Raw genomic sequence first — 21992 nt, 5'->3', positions numbered from 1 at the left:
TTTATTGGCTTTTGTAAGAAACTTTGCAAGACCCAAAGGAATACTAGCACCTCAAGATCCTAATCTCTGTGTCTTTGAGTAGACATGTAGAAGAGTTGGTTTTAGATTATATGATGAATCTGGTTTTATTTATCAAGGAAACTTTGCTATTTTCTTTGGTTTCTAGACCACTTTGCGCGCACATTCCAGTTTCCTAACACACTCACCAACATTTGCTGGTTTCTTTTATTGCAATTAAAAAAGAAAAATCTCAGTTTGTGTATGTGTGCATGTGTGTACATGTGCCATCACGTGCATTTGGCAGTCCAATGACAGTTTTCTGTGGTCAGTTCTTGCTTCCATTGTGGGACCTAAGAATTGAACTGAGGTTGTCAGGTCTGCAGGAAGCCTAGTTACCTGCTGAGCTTTGTTCTTGCCAGGCTCTGCTGTGTGGTTTCTTTCTTGCCCTTTCACTGTCCATCCTAATGGACGTGAGGTAATATGCCACTGTGGTTTTGATTTACATTTTTCTGATCATTAGTGAAATATTTTCTTTTTAATCTATCCTTTAGACATCACATTTAATGTTGCCTTTCTCAGAACAAGCATTTCCTTTAAGACATGTATGTGTATCCTTTATCACCTTTGATTGTCACTCTCTTGGTGTGTCTTAGTTACCCTATTTAACACCTAATCCTTCCACCTGTAACTTGTCCTGCCTGACATTCTTGTTTTCCTTATAGAAATTACCACCATCTACACTTCTATATAAGTTTCTTTGTTATTATTTAAGAATTTTTTTATTCATATTACATACCAACCACAGATCCTGCTCTCATCTCTCCTTCTGCTCCCCCCAAGCCTTCCCCACCAACCCGTTCCCCCATCCTTTCCTCCAAAAGGGTAAAGGCTCCCATGGGGAGTCAGCAAAACCTGGTACATTCAGTTGAGGCAGACCAAGCTCCTCCTGGCTGCATCAAGGCTGAACAAGGCATCCCACCATAGGTAATGGGATCCAGAAAGCCAGCTCATGCACCAGGGATAGATTCTGATTCACTGCCAGGGGCCCCTCAAACAGACCAAGCTATACAACTGTCTCCCATTTTATATATATTTTGTTTATAGTTTGATTTCCTGTGCTAGAATAGTAGGGTATAGATTCATCTTTACATACTGTAACTTATACTCATGACTTACATAAGGCCGTTACAGTATAAATACTTGTTGAATGAATGAGAATGGAAGTGATCTATTCTAAAGAAGCTATAAGTACTTTCAAAAGGTATTTAAACATAGTGGAATGGGTTTAAAGGTTACTTGGGGCAGAGACTAATAACCATATGTTAGATAAACGAAACCACTGCAAACTACATTATATTCATCTAGATACTTTACTTAAACTAAAATTTCCTACCTTATTAACCGTGGTAGGTCTTGTCAGGAGCTGAGGTATAGAGTAGGTTAAATAAGCGTAAGATTCATTCATCTGTGTACTGATGCTTCTAAGAAAACTAAGAGTTAGTATATAGGATTCCAGGGAGATATTAAAGAATAGGATCTAATCTTCATTCTTACTAGAGATACAGATGATGAAAAAGTCACAGCAGTATAGTGCTTTCCACAGTTTGAGTGCTCTGTGACTACAGTTCTGGGAAAGAAATGGAGGGTAAATAAGCTGCCCTGCCTGTAGCAATTTGAGACGGCTTCACAAATGGAATTAAATTTTATCCAGGTTTTTGTTTAAGGCACTTTCCATTACAAGTAATGTGAAACTCAACTCAATTAGGCTGAAGCAATTAAAAGAACACATTGGCTCACATACTAAAAACACCCAGGGGTGGAGCACATATCAGGGTTAGAGATAAAAGCTGCATAGTCATCGTGACTTTCTTAAGCCTTGCCTGTTCCATGTGGCAACTTCATCCTGAGGCTGCCCCTCTCCATACTGAACATGGCTGCATCAGTACCTCTTGCCACATTTACTAACTTGTTCTCATACCATCTGTTTTACTAGTGAGTAAAACACTGTTGAATATGTCTGAATGACCCTAGGTCACTTCCCTAATGTTTTTCAGTTATTTAAAAAAAATGTCATGAGATAATTTTGATGTAGATGTGGGCCATTCTCCTAATCTCTTGGACATTCCTGGAGAACGGATGATAGAACAATGTTTTCAGGTTTATGATTGTAAATATGTGCACCTGATGATGCTTTCACTCTCTATTCAGTGTCAAAGAAGTTACATAAATAGGAAAGATGCCAAGGAATGTTTGAAAGACTAGCAATATAACATATCTTTAAGCATTAAAAAATGAGTAGGAAATTTTGAGGATATGATAGAAAAAAAAAAAAAGACACTGTGAGAAAATAAACTTGACCACACAACTGTTAGGAAATGACACTTAACACCAAGCCCAGTGAGTGTTTAGAAATAAGATTCATGCTGCTATGAACATAGTTGAGCATGTGTGGTATGATTGAACATTGCTTGGGTATATGACCAAGAGTGGTGTAGCTGGGTCTTGAGGAAGATTGATTCCCAATTTTCTGAGAAACCACCATACTGATTTCCAAAGTGGCTGTACAAGTTTGCACTCCCATCAACAGTGGAGGAATGTCCCCCTTGTTCCACATCCTCTCCAACATAAGCTGTCTGCAGTGATTTTGATCTCAGAGTCATTTTGATTTGCATCTCCCTGATGCCTAAAGATGTTGAGCAATTCCTTAAATACTTTTCAGCCATTTGAGATTTTTCTGTTGAGAATTCTCTGTTTAGCTCTGTAATCCATTTTTTAATTGGACTATTAAGTATTTTTTGTCTAATTTCTTGAGTTCTTTATACATTCTGGAGATCAGCCTTCTGTCAGATGTGGAGTTGGTGAAGATCTTTTCCCATTCTGTAGGTTGTCGTTTTGACTTATTGACTGTGTCCTTTGCCCTACAAAAACTTCTCAGTTTCAAGAGGTCCCATTTATTAATTGTTGCTCTTAGTGTCTGTGCTATTGGTGTTATATTTAGGAAGTGATCTCCAATGCCAATTTGTTCAAGCCTGGAAACAACCTAGATGCCCCTCAACTGAAGAATGGATAAAGAAAATGTGATATATATATATATACATATATATATACATATATATGTATGTATACACACACAATGGAGTACTACTCAGCAGAGAAAAACAATGACATCATGAGGTTTGCAGGCAAATGGATAGAACTAAAAAAATATCATCCTGAGTGAGGTAACTCAGACTTAGAAGGACAAATATAGTATGTACTCACTCATAAGTAGATACTAGATGTAAAGCCAAGGATAACCAGACTGCAACCCACAACTCCAGGGAGGCTATCTAGTAAGGAGGACCCTAGGAAAGACAGGATCACCCAGCGATGGAGAAGTGGATGAGATCTACCCAAGCAAACTGGGGGTAGGGGGTAATGGAGGGCTAGCGACAGAGGGAATGTGAACCTAGGGGAGCGGGAGGTTCGAGCTGGAACAGGAACAGATGGGAGAACAAGGAAAGAGATACCATGATGAATGAAGACACCATGGGGGTAGGGAGAAGCAGAGTGCTAGGGAGGTTCCCAGGAATCCACAAAGATGACTCAACCATAGACTACAATGGTTGAGAGGGTGCCTGAGCTGACCTACTCTGGTGATAGGATGGCTGAATACCCTAACTGTCATCATAGAACCCTCATCCAGTGACTGATAGAAGCAGATGCAGAGATCCACAGCCAGGTCCCAGGCAGAGCTCTAGAGTCCAATTGACGAGAGAGAGGAGGGATTCTATGAGCAAGAGCTATGGAGACCATGATTGGAAAAAGTACAGAGACAACTAGCCAAACTAGTGGAGACACATGAACTGTGGACCAATAGCTGAGGAGCCCCCATGGTACTGGACTAAGCCCTCTGGATAAGTGAGACAGTTGTTTAGCTTGAACTGTTTAGGGGGCCCCAGGCAGTAGGAATGGGACCCATCCCTAGTGTATGAGCTGGCTTTTTGGAGCCTAGTGCCTAGGGTGGGATACTTTGCACAGCCTTGGTGCAGGGAGGAGGGGCTTGGATCTGCCTCAACTGAGTGTACTAGGCTCTGCTGACTCCCCATGGGAGACCTTGCCTTGGAGGAGGTGGGAATGGGAGGTGGCTTGGTGGGGAGGGCTGGGGGGTGGGAGGAGGGAGGACAATGGAATCTGTGGTTGGTATGTAAAATGAATAGAAAATCTCTTAATAAAAAAATGAAAAAACAAAAAAAAAAGAAGATTCATGATGAGGTTGTAGTAAATTGAAATGATTCACCAATGGTAGGAAGAACTGGGGTGAGTCTGAGAATGACTTCAAGCTTGCAGTCTTTATCTGTCACCTAGAAAGACAAAAGCTCTTCATTGGCAGTAACCACCTTAGTGTGAAGGCTGTCACAGACAAATAGTTTTGATCCCTGCTCTCAAAACGGTGTGCAAATGTGCAAATCAGTTAGCCAAGGAATCAAGAAATCCAGAGTTCTTCATTGTTAAGCCATGCATCCTGGATAAAGCTATATTGCAGATAAAGCTCTGTGAGAATGTTTGTGTAGAAAAATTTCAGATAAAAGGCAAGAGCCCAGAGGAATCTTGAAGAAAAAAATTATTTGGAACAGCAGAAAGAAACAGGATGCTTTCAAAGGGTGAGCTAACCTTAGGCTGAAGGTTACCTCAGAAAGTAGCATAAGAAGAAGCAGAGGGAAATATATATACTGAGTGGTTACCTCGATGCTGTAGAATGGACCCAAGGAAACAACTTCAGAAGAATTAAAAGACAGCTTAGAGAAGAAGGGAAAATATTTGTCAGATATTTATAATAAAGATTAATATTTTGAACACATAAAAATTTAATGGAAAGAGGAGTCAGTCAATCTTATTTTAAAAGCCCGGGTTTAATGGATAAAGTGCTCCCAGGTGATTCCTGGCCCCTCAGAGAGGAAACTGGAAGGAGAGACCTGAAGAATCAAGTCTGCTTTCTGGGATGCAGCTTACCCTACCCTGTGGGAGTGGCCTTGAGCCTCTCTGGAGGAGGAGCTGTGTTTGGCAGGCTTTGAAGGGGCAGGTTTAGGGAAAGAGATAGGGGAGGGGAGTTGAGGTGGATCTTCCACCAGACTCCTTCCAAACAGCAGGTTTTCCCTAGCGTGTAAGAGGCTCTGGTTCAATCCTTAGTATCATAAAAGAAAACAAACAAAATGAAAACAAAAAAAAAAAACTACCAACAACAACAATAAAAAGAAAACAAGCAAACTAATTAGACAAAAGTTCATCAGTAGATTTTCCATTATGTTTGATATCAGGATATAAGAAGATTAAATCATCATTCAAATATTAATAAATTACAGTCATTCCTGTGAAATTTATCAGTTGCTTTTAGTAAATTTCAGTAAATAAAACACATCTATACTAACATCCAAGTCCTCTTTTCTCCAACACACATTCTAATCCTTCTCTAGCCTCAGTGAATCCATTGTTAAATCTCAAGGAAACTGTTACTTTACATTTCATTTTAAATCTGAACCCCTCCTATGAGTTTTTTTTTTTTTTTCCCTAAGACAGCACTCGTCCCTATGGCACTGAAACTCAAACATGTCCTGTCAACTTCCAGTGAGTAATTTGTGACATTTGTAGATTTTATCTTTCTTATTTCTCTACTGTCCCCACCTTTGCTCTTCTCCGGGTCACTTGTACTCTGGGAGACTAAAATAGACCCAGTCACCTTTCAGTGTCCCATGTCCCTTGGGCATGTGATAACTTTGTCAATGTTGGCAGATGATTATAGCTAAGATGGCAACCTCAGGGTGACATTTCCCACTCAATTACCACAAGATATATGAATGCTCAGGAGACAAATATATTTGTAATTTACTGGTGCATGTATTGATTTACATAATTAATATGAATTATAGCTCACAGTGTCCTGTAGGTAAGGAATTCAGAAGTAGCCTATGCCAGTGTGGTGCTTATGGCTCAGTGTCATTTGTGTGATTGGAAATAAGATACTGGTCTAGGTTCCTGTATCCTTAAGCCATAACTTACCTTGATTGATGCATATTCAAAATTTACTCCCCTGACAAGCAGGTGGAGCTGGCTTTTCCCTTCCTCTCTATGTAGACTTCCTCACAGTACTGTCTGAACATTGTCACGATGTGAAAGCTGGCTTCATTCAAAGACAGGTTTGCAGGGAAATTAGCCAAGCAGAAGTACTATTCTTTTGATGACCTTGCAAGTCATATAGAATAGGTTGTGCTCACTCTGTGGTTAGAAAGGCATCATTAAGTTCAACCTATGTTTGAGGAGAGGAGAACTCAGATTCACCTTTGAAAGGGAGGGCTGTCAAAGAATTCACAGACCTATTTTAAAACCACTACACCTTAATTACAACTTCCAGTTAGATACTCAGTGTAATTTCCTACAGTTCCCAGTACCTCCTTAGGTAAAATACCTCTAAATTTGAAGCAGTAAGTCATGCTGTTGATTTGAACATTGTAAGAATAGTACTTCCCACAGTCTTTCCAGGCTCTGTGCGTTCTACATTATACTTAGTGTACTTCTGTGGAAGTGCCATCAACTACAACTTCTCCTTTTACTTCTCTTTGACAATCAAAATATGCTCCTGATCAGTTGGATTGATCTCATTCTTCAGCACTTGTTTTCAGGACTGACTCTTGTCAATTTCTGAGGCTGTGCCTCTTTGCTCTGCTCTATCGTCCTAAACATTCGGTGTTTACCATGGGCAAAGTCAAGTCTGATCTTGGCATCATAGAATTAACTAAAACTCCTATTCTGTACAGCATATTACCCAGTTTTCTTTTTCTAATAACCCAATACTGTGGACTGGCTACATTTTAAAGGTGGGATATTTGGGCTCAGATCTCTGGAGATCCAAAGTTGGGAACTCATATCTCATGATGGAAAAGTCCTAAGGCCATGCAAGGCATCATGTGGTGAGTGCTAGGAAGGCTATATATGTGAGTGTACTCCTGGTCTCACTCACTTTCTTAGTGCACCACTACAATTCAATCTCCCTGCTAGATTTATCTAGTTCTATCCACTGTCAAAGACCTCCTCTTCCAAACACTGCACTCTGAATATGTTTCCTCCTTCTTCATTCCTCACAACAGGAATTAGGCATCAACAGGAATTTCAGAAAAGAATAAAAAAATGTTAAACAGTAGCACACCATTTCCTCAGTTCAGAGTTACATACACTAGATTTCTACATGATTGTATTTAGTTCAGAAAAATTTTAAATACACCTTTATCTAATTGTTCCTATTCATAAGAAGTGCCTATCAAGGCCTGATATAATGGGACATGTATTGAACTGAGTTTCCTCAACAAATCATTGCAACAGTGGTTATCCTGTGTTTGCTTATGACCAGTACTTACAAGCTGGCTGCTACACCTAAAAGAAGTCTAATTCTGAGTGCTAGCATGTCATAATGGTTAGTTTCCATTGTCCAGTTGATGGGATTAAGAAATACCTAGCCGGGGGGGGGGGGGTGGCACACACCTTTAATGCCAGTACTTGGGAGGCAGAGCCAGGCGGATCTCTGTGAGTTCGAGGCCGGCCTGGTCTACAGAGCGAGATCCAGGACAGGCACCAAAACTATACAGAGAAATCCTGTCTCAGAAAAAAAAAGAAAGAAAGGAAAGAAAGAAATACTTAAACAAGAGTGCTAAGAGAGTGTATGTGGCTGGTACTGGTAACCCATCAAGATCACATGTCAGAGGCAGGCAGGTGCCCTAGTTCAAAATGATGTTTATACCAACTGATTGATTTTACCCTCATCCTAATCGGAGATGTTCTCCAATGATTTTCAGTGGTGATTGGGTGCTTAACCCTAAACAGGACACTCATACCACCCCTTCTAAGGCTCAGAGGAGGCAGAAAATATGTAAGAACAAGAAGACAGAAAAGGCTGGAAAATGTTATTTTCCTGGCGTGACACACCATCACAAACAAGATCTACCAGCAACTGCAGTTGCCTGCACTGGGCCTGCATTGAACTGGATCTGTAATATATGGGTCTGAAAGAAATTCATGGGACCCTACCCATCACTGATCAACTAATGGCTATGGATGGATGCTTGGAGAGGAATAATAATTTTCTCCAGGTGTGTACCTAGTGCTGACTCTGCCAGGCTCCAGTGGATGTTTCCAAACCTGTACAGATGGTTCTGGCTAAAAATTTTAGGTCACAAAAAACAATAAAGAGGCGTGACTGTCAGAAAGGGACTTCTAGAGATAGGAGGGGAATCCAGGTATTTAAACAATATAAGAGAGTGTATAGGTGCGAGTAAAGAGATTATACTATAAAAATATGTGATAAAATGTTGAAGAATAAACTTATTAAATTAAATATGGAGGATATGGTTAAAGGCATCAGTGAGGCACATCTTTGGCCATGTTTCTGAGGGAATTTACAAAGAGGAGATTGACTGGGGGGCAATACCTATCCTAAACGTGAGTGACACGACACAGAGAGAATGGTCTACAAGGGAATCATGGGAAAGCCAGTTGAATCCTTACATTCTGCCATTTCTTCTCACTGGTCCTGCAGGAAGTGAGCAACTAGCCTCATACTTCAGCCTCCAGAGGTGAGCTTGTCCTGCGTCATGACGTCCTTTCCATGATGGACTCATGTTCTTTCAAACTTTGAGGCAAAATAAAGCTTTGCTCCCCAGTGTGACTCCTGTCAGGTTTAGGTGGCAAAGAAGAGAGAGGTTAACAAACAAGCACCGTAGTAAGTAATTTAGCCTTACTTTTCTCACAAAAAGTTTAAGTGGTAATATTGCATTGAAGCAATTGTGCAGAGAAGAATTTGTTTACAGTGAACACCGCAAAACACTCCCAGTGCTCCCTGATTCATGAAGTTGCACTGGATTCAGAGAAGTTCTGGAATGCCTTTTTGTTGCTGTTTTGGTTTTGGTGTCTGTCACTAAAATATATGCAATAAATCTTAATAGGTATTGTTCTAGTAATAAAAGATACTTTCCTTTGGTTTAAAAAGCATGCATGAAAGTTCTCGCATGACCTAAAATGGATCCAAAGACTACTGATTAAATATTTCCCAGGGTTGTCCTGATGTCCTGATTTTGTGAGGTCTCTGTAAGTTATGAGATTTTTTTTTTTTACAACTCTGTAAATTTGCCTTAGAAACAGGACTCCTTATAGAAAAAAATAATAGCTGTTTGTCCTACTGCTTTTTATATATTGGTCAAATGCTGTTTTTTCCATTGTGGAGAACACTCTCTTCAGCATTTGAGAGAGTCTGTATCTACATAATTCTTTGAAGTCTCTTTATAGCAATTGACTGTAACATCTTTTTTCTTCTTAATTAAAGAGGAAAGTAGGATAGTAGTTCATCTCTGAAAAACAAAACAAAACAAAACAAAACTGAGACCTTTGTCAGTTCTTATGTGGCCTGAAGAGAAGTAGCGAAGTAAGTACTTATAGTTTTAGAAAGTTCACACATATAATAGGATGTCAGTGTAAGAGTTCAAGTTCTGATTCTGATCTTACATCAATTTTAGCTGGCTAAAATAGCTATATGAGTTGTTTATGATATTTAATTTCTTTCATTATTATTAATATTTAGAATGTTTATTAATATGCCAACTCATTCATTCAATAGTCACACATGCAGTACATAATTTAGTTTTGAAACTGCTCTATAGTCTGCCACATTCTATTGAATAAAAGAGAAAAAATTGTTAGAAAATTTGCTTCTGTATGGTGTCTGGGTTCCCTTAGGAAAAACTAGAAACAACAAATTTGTTGAGTACTATCTAGCAATTTAAAAACAAAATAAGAACTGAGGGTCTGAATGAAAAGTTCTCTGGATGAGGCTATCAGAGATGACCATGGTGGAGGGGCACTTGCTGAGCAATCTGAGTGAATTGTGAGCAAATGTGAATCTCTGTGCATGGTGTTCTTCAGGCAGAGGATGTAGAATGAGAAGGCTCAGGGCGTGTTGAGAAAAGTCTACCGAAATACAAAGGACAAAGCAAAAGCCCATATTCATTAGAAGGCAATGCACAGGAAATATGTGAGGGGAAGAACTTGTCATATTCTAGACAAGCACATTCACTGTATAACCCCCTTTGGTTTTGTCTTGACATTTGGATTGTTAACCTATACACAGGTTTTAGTCATTGGGAAAATATTGATTCGCAGAGTTATGCCCATTTTCCAAACATTGGCATATTTCATATAGAATGTCAACACTCATTAAAATCACCAATGTTAAAGTCAGAAAAGACTTCTAAGCTTTACAAAGCTGCCAAGCTCACACTGGCCTATGTGTTTTCCTACATCTGATGTTTTCTTGAAAGCTCCAAGTTCATCATTAGCCGCATTGCTGTCAGCTCTTTCTTTGAAGGGACAGGCTGACTCTGTTCATTTTTCTAGAAAATGTCTTCCAAGTATCAAAGTCTGAGGGATAGTAGGGTGTCATTTTCTCGCTCAAGTAAAAAATATTGGCCTGAGGAAGGTGGTTTATTTAGCCCCCAAAAGCAAACAATTGCATGAGTGATTTCCTTGAGATAATTGTCAAATTTGTGCAGTCTGTGGAAGGATTGATATGTACTGCTTCACTTAGTGTGTTTTTCATTGTAACTGACTTATATAGACTTTGTTATTAGGTGGTGGTGAAAACCATAATAAACACAGTGCTGTTTGATGCCAGCAGCTTTAAATGCCTTTGGTTTTTGTAGTAGGACTTAAAAGCCTGTGGCAGTGAAAAGAACTATGTAGTGTGATGAAGAAAACATCCCCATCTTTTGTTGATGATTTTATGCCTGCTACTACTGTTATGGTAGAAAAAAAGTATCAGATTCATTCAATGTTATATTTTTAAAGACATTAATTCCACCGAATCCTAAACAAAATGTTCTTACTAAGTCATTTTGGTAGGTTTCCATCTTGGCAGCCAGACAGATGGAAGTCCTCTTTAGTTGCAAGACTCTGAGAAATAACAGCTTTTATCTGGAGAGCACGAAACTTCTGTCTTCACACTTTAAATGATCTTAGGCCACTCTATTATGATGAGACATTTTCCTGACCATGAGATGAAGCAAACTAAGGGTGCCTCAGTGAGCTCTGAGAAATTCATGCATCTGTACTAATAGTGGGACTAACAAGGAGAACAAATGCCATTGGCTGGGATATTCATGTGTCAGGCTGGATGTTTATTGGCCCAGCATCCTGAGGAAAAGCAATCTGCCAAGGTGGTGAATGAGAAAGAAAGATTCAGATCCTTAACTGTGAGAATTTGAAGAGTGAGTTCTCTGTCCCAACAAATCTCCATACTTCTTTAGCTGTTGCATTGTCCCCAGCAATGAAAAAGAGATCACTGTTGGTAAACTTGAACTTGTGGACTCTGATTAGAGGAGAGATAACCAGGAGACTTTATTTCTTGTCATGCTAAAGAATGAAATTATTCAATGAATTTTTCAAAGCTTGTTAAAGTGGGTTTAAGAATACCATGTAGGTATAAAGCTTTTTCCAGTGGAAGAGAGAGACTGGGCTGATCTCAGAATGCAGGACAGGAACTGAAAATTCATAGTTATAGAAGGATGAATGTGGAAACAGAGAAATATCAGAGCTGAGGGATGTGATATCAAAGTTTCCCTAACATGATTCTTGTTGGATACAAGCCAGGGTGATCAGGTCTGATAGAAGCTGGTGGACAGAAAAGGAGCAGCATGGTCAGATACTGAGAGTGGTCCAATACTGAGGGTGGGGAATCTTCTAAACTGACTCTGCAGGGTTTTTGCTAAAATTACAGTGTACTTTATAAGCCTAGGAGAGGCTTGATGAATAAGCAAGCTTTGTCAGTTATGAAACTATTAGGAAACATCTGTATATCTCTGAAATTAGTGCCACACTTAAATTACCTGTAAGTTCTCGGGTATATATTAAAAAAAAAAATACCAAGCTTGCTGTGTGTCCCAGTTGGAAATATTATTCTTGCTCTGCAACAGTTTTGCCACATCCATAAACTATGTGCAATTAATTTGTTATGCTATTCAAAACACAATAGCCATAAATTTCTTAAACATTATTTGACAATATTTATACTTTTAGAAAGTAATGCCTTGTCATATCACCTTTGCTTTAGATTCATGTGGAAATTGTGAATATTTTAAATACCAGTGTACTTATAACCATAAATGCTTGGTAAAAACAATATTTTTGTACGTGTGTGTGTTTAGAATATTTAGAAGTAATAAAAATAGTCAAAATAGAAATATCATAGGGGGTGAGCTTGAGGCAAATGGGCAATAAATAGGATAGATAATTAGGAAAGATAGAAGACTGTTCAACACCAGATATCTGCAGATTAGCTGATAAATTGACAACACAGTGGTAGACTCTGAAAGAGGAGAATAAAACCCCTGCTATCTATAGATAAAGACTTGTAGTTTACAAAATGAGAAAGCAATAATACAAATAATAGTTGTGTTGTGTTTGTTGTAATTACAACAAGAAAATAACAAAATAACAAAATTAGCTGAGAATAGAGAAGGATAAAGACAGGGCATGTAAATTCATAGGGTGGTATGGGCCCATTTAAAGGCAAATCCTACTACAACTGTTGTGAGAGCACTCTAGTAAGAGAAAGGACAATGGGTAAGTTTCTGTGTCTTATTAAAGGAGCAGCAGGAACTCAGGTATGACAACTGAGGATAGCTAGAGTTTGAATGAATCCACTCCTCCATATCAAGTTCAAATGTTAGAACCAATCTCTCAGTGTGAATCTATTAACAGGTAAGGTGTTGGGGGTGATTATACCACAGGAGTTCAGTCTCCATCAACAGAATTCCTCACTAATCCATTATAATATGTAGAAGCACATCCTCTCCCCTTCCTCTCCCCTTTGTGTTCAGCTGCCATGTGAGAACATAACATTTATCCTTTCTAGAGGATGCAGTAGCATGGTACCATCTTGGAATCAGGTAACATCCCTCACTAGACACAGACTCAGTTGGCACTTTAAACTTCGGTGCCTCACCACTTCAATTATTTGTATATTATTAAGCCTGTAGTATAACAGCCCATTTTTATAGAAGCAGAAATAAAGTAATAGGCTAAGGCAGGACATTCTGAATAATGGGTCAGATAGAAGAAGCAGAAATGTTGAAATTTAAAATTTTATTCCAGATGAGATGTGGAGGAATGATCTTATGCTGACACGGAAGAGTAGAGACATCTGATTTGTATTTTTGAAGGATAGTCCTGCTCACGGGGTAAGCTAAAGGTGACAAGGGTGGTGGATAGGCTGCTTCTTAGGAGGCCATTTCATCTGTTCAGATTTGAGATGACAGTGACATAGGCTGAGGTGACAGCATCACATTCCAGAGACATTCAAATTCAGAGCTGGTGTACATGAGATGGAGGCGTTGGTGAATAACTCGGATTTGAGGGCAGACTTCCGGGGCCTTCCACAATATAAATATCCATGAGCTTGTCATTAATCAATAACAGTGATTGAGAAGAAATCGCATGGAGATAAAAAGAAGTCCAGGAGGATGATGCAGAAGCCAAAGGAAGAAGATGGTTCAGTGAAGGGAATGTACCAAGTTCATTGCAAAGAGATAGACTGCAAAGCCCATGACATTTGACGAGGAAGTTCAAGGATGGTCGTGATAAGAGATGGCTGTATTGTGTACTTGTGTGTTCAGGGATGTGTCAAAAGTGGTGCCAGAACAAATAAGTGTGGTTATAAATCATGAAAGGGAAGTCCTAGTCCTGGCAAAAGTCTGGACTGGGAAGCAATTTTTATGAAATATAATTTAGGGCTTGTGAATCAACTCAGTAGTCAAGCCTAAGCAACTGAGTTTGATCCCTGGCAGAAGAAAACTGACATCCCAAAATTGATTGTTTAGCCTCAAAATCTGTGCTACAGCATGTGCTGCCTGTACACACACACACACACACACACACACACACACACACACACACACACACACAGAGAGAGAGAGAGAGAGAGAGAGAGAGAGAGAGAGAGAGAGAGTAAATAATTACAATATTTTGAAATAAAAGTAGGTAGAAATTCCTGTATGCTAATGATCTCATGAAGAGGGGAAAGTAATAATGTAAGAGATATGGGTACAGTATAATGGGAAAACAGACTCAGAGAACAAGTCATTACAGTTAGAAGTCCTTATATACAGGTGCAAGTGAGAGATGTGATAGTGGGATTTCCTGGATATTCCCTTCTGAAGATTTTCATGTATGCTTTAACACTGTAGAAAACAGCCATCAAGAGTACAGAAAAGGCAAAGCAGCTTTTGTGTATACCCATAACTCTAGTTGTATAAAAGTCAGCCATGCACACCCACAAGGAGGCATCATTGAGGATTGACAAGGGTAGTAGTCAGGATCATGTCTGTATTGCCAGATTCCATGAAAAGCTCTTTCTTCCTTCTATTACCCGGCTGCATCTTCATGATCCTGTTAAGATGAAGACAGGATGATGGAAACTATTGGTGAATCATCCTTCAAAATAGCGATAGGCATTTATCTTCCCATTGAAGACATTTGAATTTGCCAACATGAGAGAACTGGTTTTTTTGTATGACTCCACTTTCTTAAACATATGTAACCCTGAGATGTGGAGAAATTGAAGTAAGCATAAAGAATCCAACTAGCTGGTGGATTTCACGACAGATCATTTTTTCCCTCACTCTGCATTTCAAATCATCTTAGGATATATCTGCTCTAAGCACCCTTGAATAAAAAGTAAATGCTTTTTAAAAACTCAATAGCTTCACAGACTCTTTTGTGACTCATTTCAAATTAATAGGCCATTGCTGGCTTTTTCAGCCATGGCATGCCTGAGGACTTTGGCCGTGCATGTGGAAGTATGTACTTCGGGGAAAATTAAAAAGTCATCACCCTTCTTTCATTATTAAATGCCAGGAGCAGGGGTACAAATGGCGTGGGCAACTGCAAAGTATGGACCTAAATTCTCCCTTTGTTAAAGGACTTCCATCCTGCCTGTTTAGCACCTCTATTTTCTGGAACTCACTCTCCCTAGAGAAAGGCCCCAGAATCTTAATGGCTTATGTAAGGGGCCCATGACATAAGCTTAGAGATGAAGCTATGAATTAGCACATCAGACTCATTTTCTCTGATAACCTGATTTTACACTGTGAATTTCAGTGCCATGAGTCAAAGCAGACAGGATTTGCTGCTCCTTAATTCTCTGTTGCCGGCCCTTCTACAGAAAATTAGTCCACATGTTTTAAGAAGTTGAAAATGATTCTGTTTCTTGTTACATTCACACCCAAAATAGAGAAGTGTCAGTTTGCACCTTGATGGACAGACCTACATCCAACACAGGCAGGTTCACTTGCTGCTCAAAGTTCTGAAAAGTGTCACCTTTATAGGTCTGCCCCAGAAAAGGGAAATGGCAATGCTTGGGGAGCCCCTTGGGTTTCCCACTGAGAATAGGCATGGGAGATTTGTAAAATGGGACAGTTCTCACACTTTATTCCTTAAAGAGAAAGCCTGGGCTTTGCTTTATTTGTGAAAGATCTAGATGACATTCTAAACTGATAGAGGAAAAAATATGAAAGTAAAATTCTAGCTTTGCATTTTTACCTGATAATAATTAAGAGAGCACTGAATACACAGAAATCCTGACAGCTGAATTCTTTGACCTATGCCAGTAAAGTTTGAGTTCTACAGTCTACTCATTGACACTAATCCCAAGCCCACATTAATCACCAATCACATCGTGACCCATTTATTCTCTCACCTACAAAGTCCCAGGCTAGATAAAATCCCCTTCCATACCAAACTCTACCTTCTTTTCTTTCAATCTAAATAGAGTTCATGTTATGAGCTCATGAGCCCTAGCAAACCACTGCCACTTTCTCTTCCTGAAGCCCACATTTGCTTTATTTCAGACAGTGATGGTGTGTTGAACAACAGTATTCACACTGGAAGGGAAATAGATAATAAGCAGGAGAAGAAGAGGTAGTAAGCAAGAGAAAGGGAGAAACAGAAAGAAAATAGGCATTGATGGGAAGGTGTTTCCTCCACTCGACTACCTCCCTCACAGACAGTTCTCTGCTGAGATATTTATCCTCTATGACTGGCCTTCTCAATTCCCATTAGCACATCAAGGCAACCAGAGTTTATTGCTCTCTTGTTATATTTCCCTTCATCTTTTCCTCTGGGCAGACAGGGACTTTTGGAGTAGAGGAATTGGGACCCTGCACCCACTGCCCCCAATATATGATGAGGTCTGTTAATATCTTGTGAAAGTAAATGAATTAGATTGAACTTATAGGGTCATGATTAACCCGGAGGTTGCTGTAATGTTTTCCTCTAGTGGATTCTAGGACTTTGGGTGTGTCATTAATGCAGAGAAGAAGACAGGGTCGAGGGGCGGGGAGAGAGTTGAAACACCAGCTTGATACATGTGTTTTTTCTGATATTTAGTTTATTTGTAATAACTAACTAGCACTTGTTCTAGAACACATTACTGCATCCTATGAAGTCTTCATATTGCTATGGGCCTCCTTTCTCTACTTGTTGGTTCAGCTTTTGCATATAGAAATTTCTTCCAGTGCATGAGTGATAGTTAGGCTTTTCCCATCAACTGCTTGGGAAATTCTTATCCTCAAATGCATTTACCACTTCTCTGAAATTCAGATCTCACAATCTTAGTCAGTGTTCAAGTAGCTTGAAACTCAGCCCGAACTGGTTTGAACAAAATTTATTTGTTCGGATAACAGAAAAGCCCAGGTGGTAATTCTGTGCTTGGTGTGGGACTTAATTTGACATGTCATTAAGAATCCATTTAATATCTTAGCTCTGGCATCCCCACTAATGGATTTATTGTTTGACTCCATGTGGTGCTAGGTGACTGCAGATAATATCTGCTTCACATCCTGTTGTAGTCTCTCAGTGAGTGGAGCAACTATTTCCTGGGCAAAGACCCCTTCAGAAGCCTCCTCATGCTGTTCCATCCTTTCTGTGTAATATATGTAGCATATTCTTTTTTATATTCATACATAGCATATGTTCTTTTTAGGTGGCCCTCTGAACCATACAACCACAGCAAAGATTCCCAATGGAGGGGTCTGTGATGCTTGTGGAAAAGCAGTCCGTCACACAATCCACTGGAGTGCTGGTGTTGAGAGTAAAATACATGCTGGTGACAGAGTCCAAAGGAAGAGGTGGAAAGAAAGGAAAGAAAACCCAGGGAACATTTATTAGACGTTCCAAAGCTACATAATATTTTAAAAGAGATCTTGAAATCATGTCAGTAGAAGCTTTGGGCATTCTTCATGGCTTAATAACTGATGGATAACTCCTTTCACCGAGAGAAGTTACTTTGACCTTGTGGAGTTAGTTTCACCTGCAGAAGGATAAGTCTAAGCTACTGTACTCCAAGCACTGAGAATATTAGAAGGAAGAAGATATACAGAGACACAGAGAGAGAGACAGATTTTAGGGGGACCAGGTTAGGGATGGAATACTGTTCTAGACCATGGCTTTTCATAACAGAATGTGAAATTTGGCCATGCTATCTATTCATTCGGCTTCCTTTTTCTCTATGGTTTTGTAGATTCATTATAGCTATTGAAAATTACCCTAAACAAATGTCCAAGTTTGGGCATTAAAAGTGTTATTTGATCAGTGACACCAACTTGGTTTTTGTCACAGATTAATTTTAGAGAAGAAAAAGAAACTGAAACCTTAGAGGAATGATCAAGCACTTGTGGTTTTTATAACAACAACAACATATGCCATTAAAATGGCATAGGTCACTTTTGTTCTGTAAGGTTTAATAGTAAATTGTGAAGGTCTAAAAGCGCTTTGAAAGTTTCAGATTAAAGGAATTAAGTTAGACTTCATAATAACAAATGTGATTACTGCTTTTTCCCTGAACAAATTGAGAAGAAAGTCAATTTCCCTGTCTGCTACCTTTAGATGTCTTTTAATTTGTTCGCTTACTGCAGAGCCTGAAAGTTCAAAGGCAGTTTTCATCATTTTGGCTTATATTCTTGGAAAACAGAACTGTATAGTCTTTGCCAAGTCTTAACCTTGACCAAAAAAAAGAAAGGAAGGAAGGAAGGAAGGAAGGAAGGAAGGAAGGAAGGAAGGAAGGAAGGAAGGAAATGAGTTTGACAGGCTCTAGCCTCAGTTAAAATTACAGCTGCCTATAATAAACCTGTGAGGTCTGACTTTTGGTGTCATTCAACTAAGTCCCTCAAATCATCTCTGTAGGGTGGTTACCCCGTGGTGGGTGTGATTGTGTTTACTACCAATTTTCAGAAAATAGCTTTAGTAAGAGCTGACTTGGGGCTTTCCATATCCAGCCATCATGAAATAACATGTCATTTTTTTATGATTTTCAATCATGTAGTCCTTCAGCCCCCAACAATTTATAGGGGTGAGACTGAGCTCTATGTAGAGAAGAGTGACACATTCAAGGACAGAGAGCTACTAAAGACAGGAGGCCCCACCTCCACTTTGACTTACAGCCCCATTGTTTAAGTAAGCTGACCCTGTGACTATCAGCTTCTGACAGAATCCAAGATCTCTTAATCCTGAAAGAGTGGGCAAGGAAGATACAGTGCTATATTCTTAAAATATTGATGATTATTATTAGCACTGCATACAAATGCCATGTAATATCTAAAATAGGAGTTTTATAACAACTTGGTGATTTAGTGTTTTGTAGATCAATGAGTTACCATTATATGGTATAGGAATCTCTGATTACCTTTATATTCTTAAAGCATAATGAAAGAATTAGAAATTGATGCTACAGAGTCAGATAAGTGGAAGACATTTTGGAAACTGTCATCAATTTGGAAAAGGTTTCATTAAGATAATCAAATTCAATCTCTACTGTCAGTGGTTTACTTTCTAGTAATTTCCAACAATCGAATTTGTGCCTATACTTTATTCTATTTTTTTTTCTTTTTGCCTCAACTAGAGATTTAGAAGAAACCTCCCAGTTGCTGAGGGAGATGTCATGTAAATATTGTATTTTATTTCCCTCACTAGGAAGACATGGTGTGACACTGTATTAGTTTCCCATTGTATCTGTAATAAATTGTCACAAATACAGTAGCTTGAAGTAACACAAATTTAATCTTTCTATTTCTATATGTCAGAAATTTGAGTTATTGTCCCTTGGCTAAAATCAAGATGTCTGCAGGGCTGGGTTCCTTCAAGAATTTGTCTGGCTCACTGCCAGCCCTCATCAGCGAGCCCCCAATGCTCCAAACTGCATCTACTACTCTGGCTCTTTCTCTGACTCTTCCTTCCTGCATCGCTCTGGCTGCATCGGCATGACTTTGGACCTGGATAATCCACATAGAGTCACTGATTTGACAAAGCTTCACTCCATGTGCACCATGCTATTTTTTATAGTTTACCATATGAAGTGTCAGAATCTCATTCTTGAATTTTTGACAGTAAAAATAGCCACATTAGTCACTCCAGGGAAGAATAAGATGAGAACATCTACAGTACATGTTTTAGCTCAAAGGAAAACACACACACACACACACACACACACACACACACACACACACACTACCCTCCATGTAAAGTAAACAGGAATAAAAGGTATATTCATTTTGAGACCTTTGGGTTGAGATGAGACCAAGTGAAAGTGTATGGAGTGCAAAATTTCATTCTACTTGAATGAAAGTTAAAAAAAAAAAATATATAATGTTTTTAATTGCCAAGATGCTCTCATTCTTTTTAAGACTTTTACAAGGAAATGCTTTGAGGGAGATGTTAATGATGGTTTTGATGACAGAAACATGCATATTTAATATCTCTGCTCTATAGATGGCTTTTATGAACATAAAACAATAAGATTTGCTTCATAAAAGTGCTGCAAATATTTTCATAGAACATACAAGTTGTACTTATGATGAGGTGTTGAAACTTTCCTTCAACATACTTATGTTTATTAGCTTGAATCTGTGTATTTACTTCAAAAGTAAATTTAAAATAATAAAATTAGTTTAATCATAAGTGTATGGAAACTAAAAGACTTATTAAACTAGTTAACTATTCAGAGTTAGAGGTTAATATGGCTAACATACTACAAGAAACAGTGGAAAAAGACTTCTATTGAAAAGAAATTTCCTTAAGAAATTTAAATGGACCACTAGAAAGAGCAAGGGATAAGCAAGTACTTTTATGCAGTTCCTCCTGGCCATGAAAAGCCCCCAGACAGGGTTTAGAGTGGGTTTACTCTTGTTTTTTTTTTTTCTTCTGTGGGTAAAAAGAGAAACTATGACAGCTTGGTTTTTCATAAGATCAAGCTTTTAGTTATATGAAAGAAGGTTGGGGTTCTGGCTGGTAGTGCAGACTTGTGATCCCAGCCTTTGGAAGGCTAAAGCTAGAGGCTCATGAATTCAAGACCAACCTGGCTACTGGACTACATCGTTAAGTTCTATGTCCTGATGGTGTATATAGTGAGTGTCAGAGTGGGTGGGAGAGAGGAAAAGAAGAAGAAAAGGAGAGATGGAGGGTGATAGAGAAAGAGAGAATCAATTCAAACTCTGACACTATATGGTACAGATGAAAAACACATTTTGGAATTCTTAGTGGTCAGAGTCTTGGAGTCACTGGGTCAGATAAGTGTGCACCAGTGATCCAACAAAGTTTAAAAAAAGTTGATCTTGATATGGGCTTTTGACTTCTGGGAAATAATTGTGGATACATGACTAACCAAAGATAAAGAAGAGACAAAAAGCAGAACAAAACACTTACTTTTCACTCTTGGTAAAATTGTCCACTGAAAGTAACCTCTAGACATACATTGGGAGCTGTCATTGTCAGACTCAGGCCATTCTTGTTCTTGCAGATGTCTGTGGTCAAAAAGTACAGGTGGCCACAGTTTTTCAGCTTATTTTTCTAGGCAACAGCTTGAGACCTGCATCTGTTCTTCTTTTTTAAAGGCTTCCATCTCATTACAGTTCTTTTTTCCCTTTCTTTTATTTTTTTATTATTAAGAAAATTTTTTCATTCATTTTACACACCAATCAAAGATCCCCCTCTTCCCTCCTACCAACCCCCTGCCTCCCCCTCCCAATCCACCCCCACTCCCACCCACAAGAAGGCAAGGCCTCCCGTGGGGAGGCACATTATTACAGTTCTTTACTGTCTCTTCCACCAAAATTTTTCTTAGGCGTCACTCAGCTAACTTAAGTTTCTTCAGTTTAAAAGAAAATTCATGGCAGTTCTGAGGTTTTGATCAGGCAACTTTTCCATGGAATGGTACTTGATGAAGGCAAAGATTGTGGCCTCTTTCCTGTGAGCTCAGTTCTCTGTGAGCTTAACTCTTATCATCTAGTTGATGTTCAATACCAATGAATATAATAATAAAAGAATACCATAATATTCAACTCATCTTGTTCATCTTTATTATTCAAATTTAGAGGAGAATTGTCAACCAAGACATTTTCAATTATCAGAAAAAAAATATAACCGCATAAGAGTGGGTATTTATTAGTGTACATTACTAAGAAACCCAGGGTTGTTTCTTCAAATAAACGGACAGGGTCTAAGGACTAGGGACTGAGAGATCAGAATTGCTAACCAAGTGACAACAGGATGCCAACAATCTGTCATATCTCATTTTGTTCACTTTCTACTGCACTGTCTTGTCCATTATGTTTACCCTTTGTGATACAGCTTGGGATATAGGAGCCCAGCGTTTCTAGGCTCACAACTTAGGTAGGTAAAAGAGTTTTGCAGAATTAACATCCATACTATGTGGGGCCACTGGCAGAGGGACCAGGATATATCCCTAGTGTGTGAATTGGATTTTTGGAGCCCATTCCCTATGGAGGGATTCCTTGCTCAGCCTCAATACAGGCGGGAAGGGCTTGCTCTTGCCTCAGCTTGATATGCCAGACTTTGTTGACTCCCCATGGGAGGTCTTACCATCTCTGAGGAGTGGATGGAGCGTGGGGTGGGAGGAAGATGGGGGGTGA

The sequence above is a fragment of the Peromyscus eremicus genome, chromosome 10 (assembly GCF_949786415.1).
Source record: "Peromyscus eremicus chromosome 10, PerEre_H2_v1, whole genome shotgun sequence".
NCBI lineage: Eukaryota > Metazoa > Chordata > Mammalia > Rodentia > Cricetidae > Peromyscus > Peromyscus eremicus.
This window is presented reverse-complemented; position numbering follows the sequence as displayed.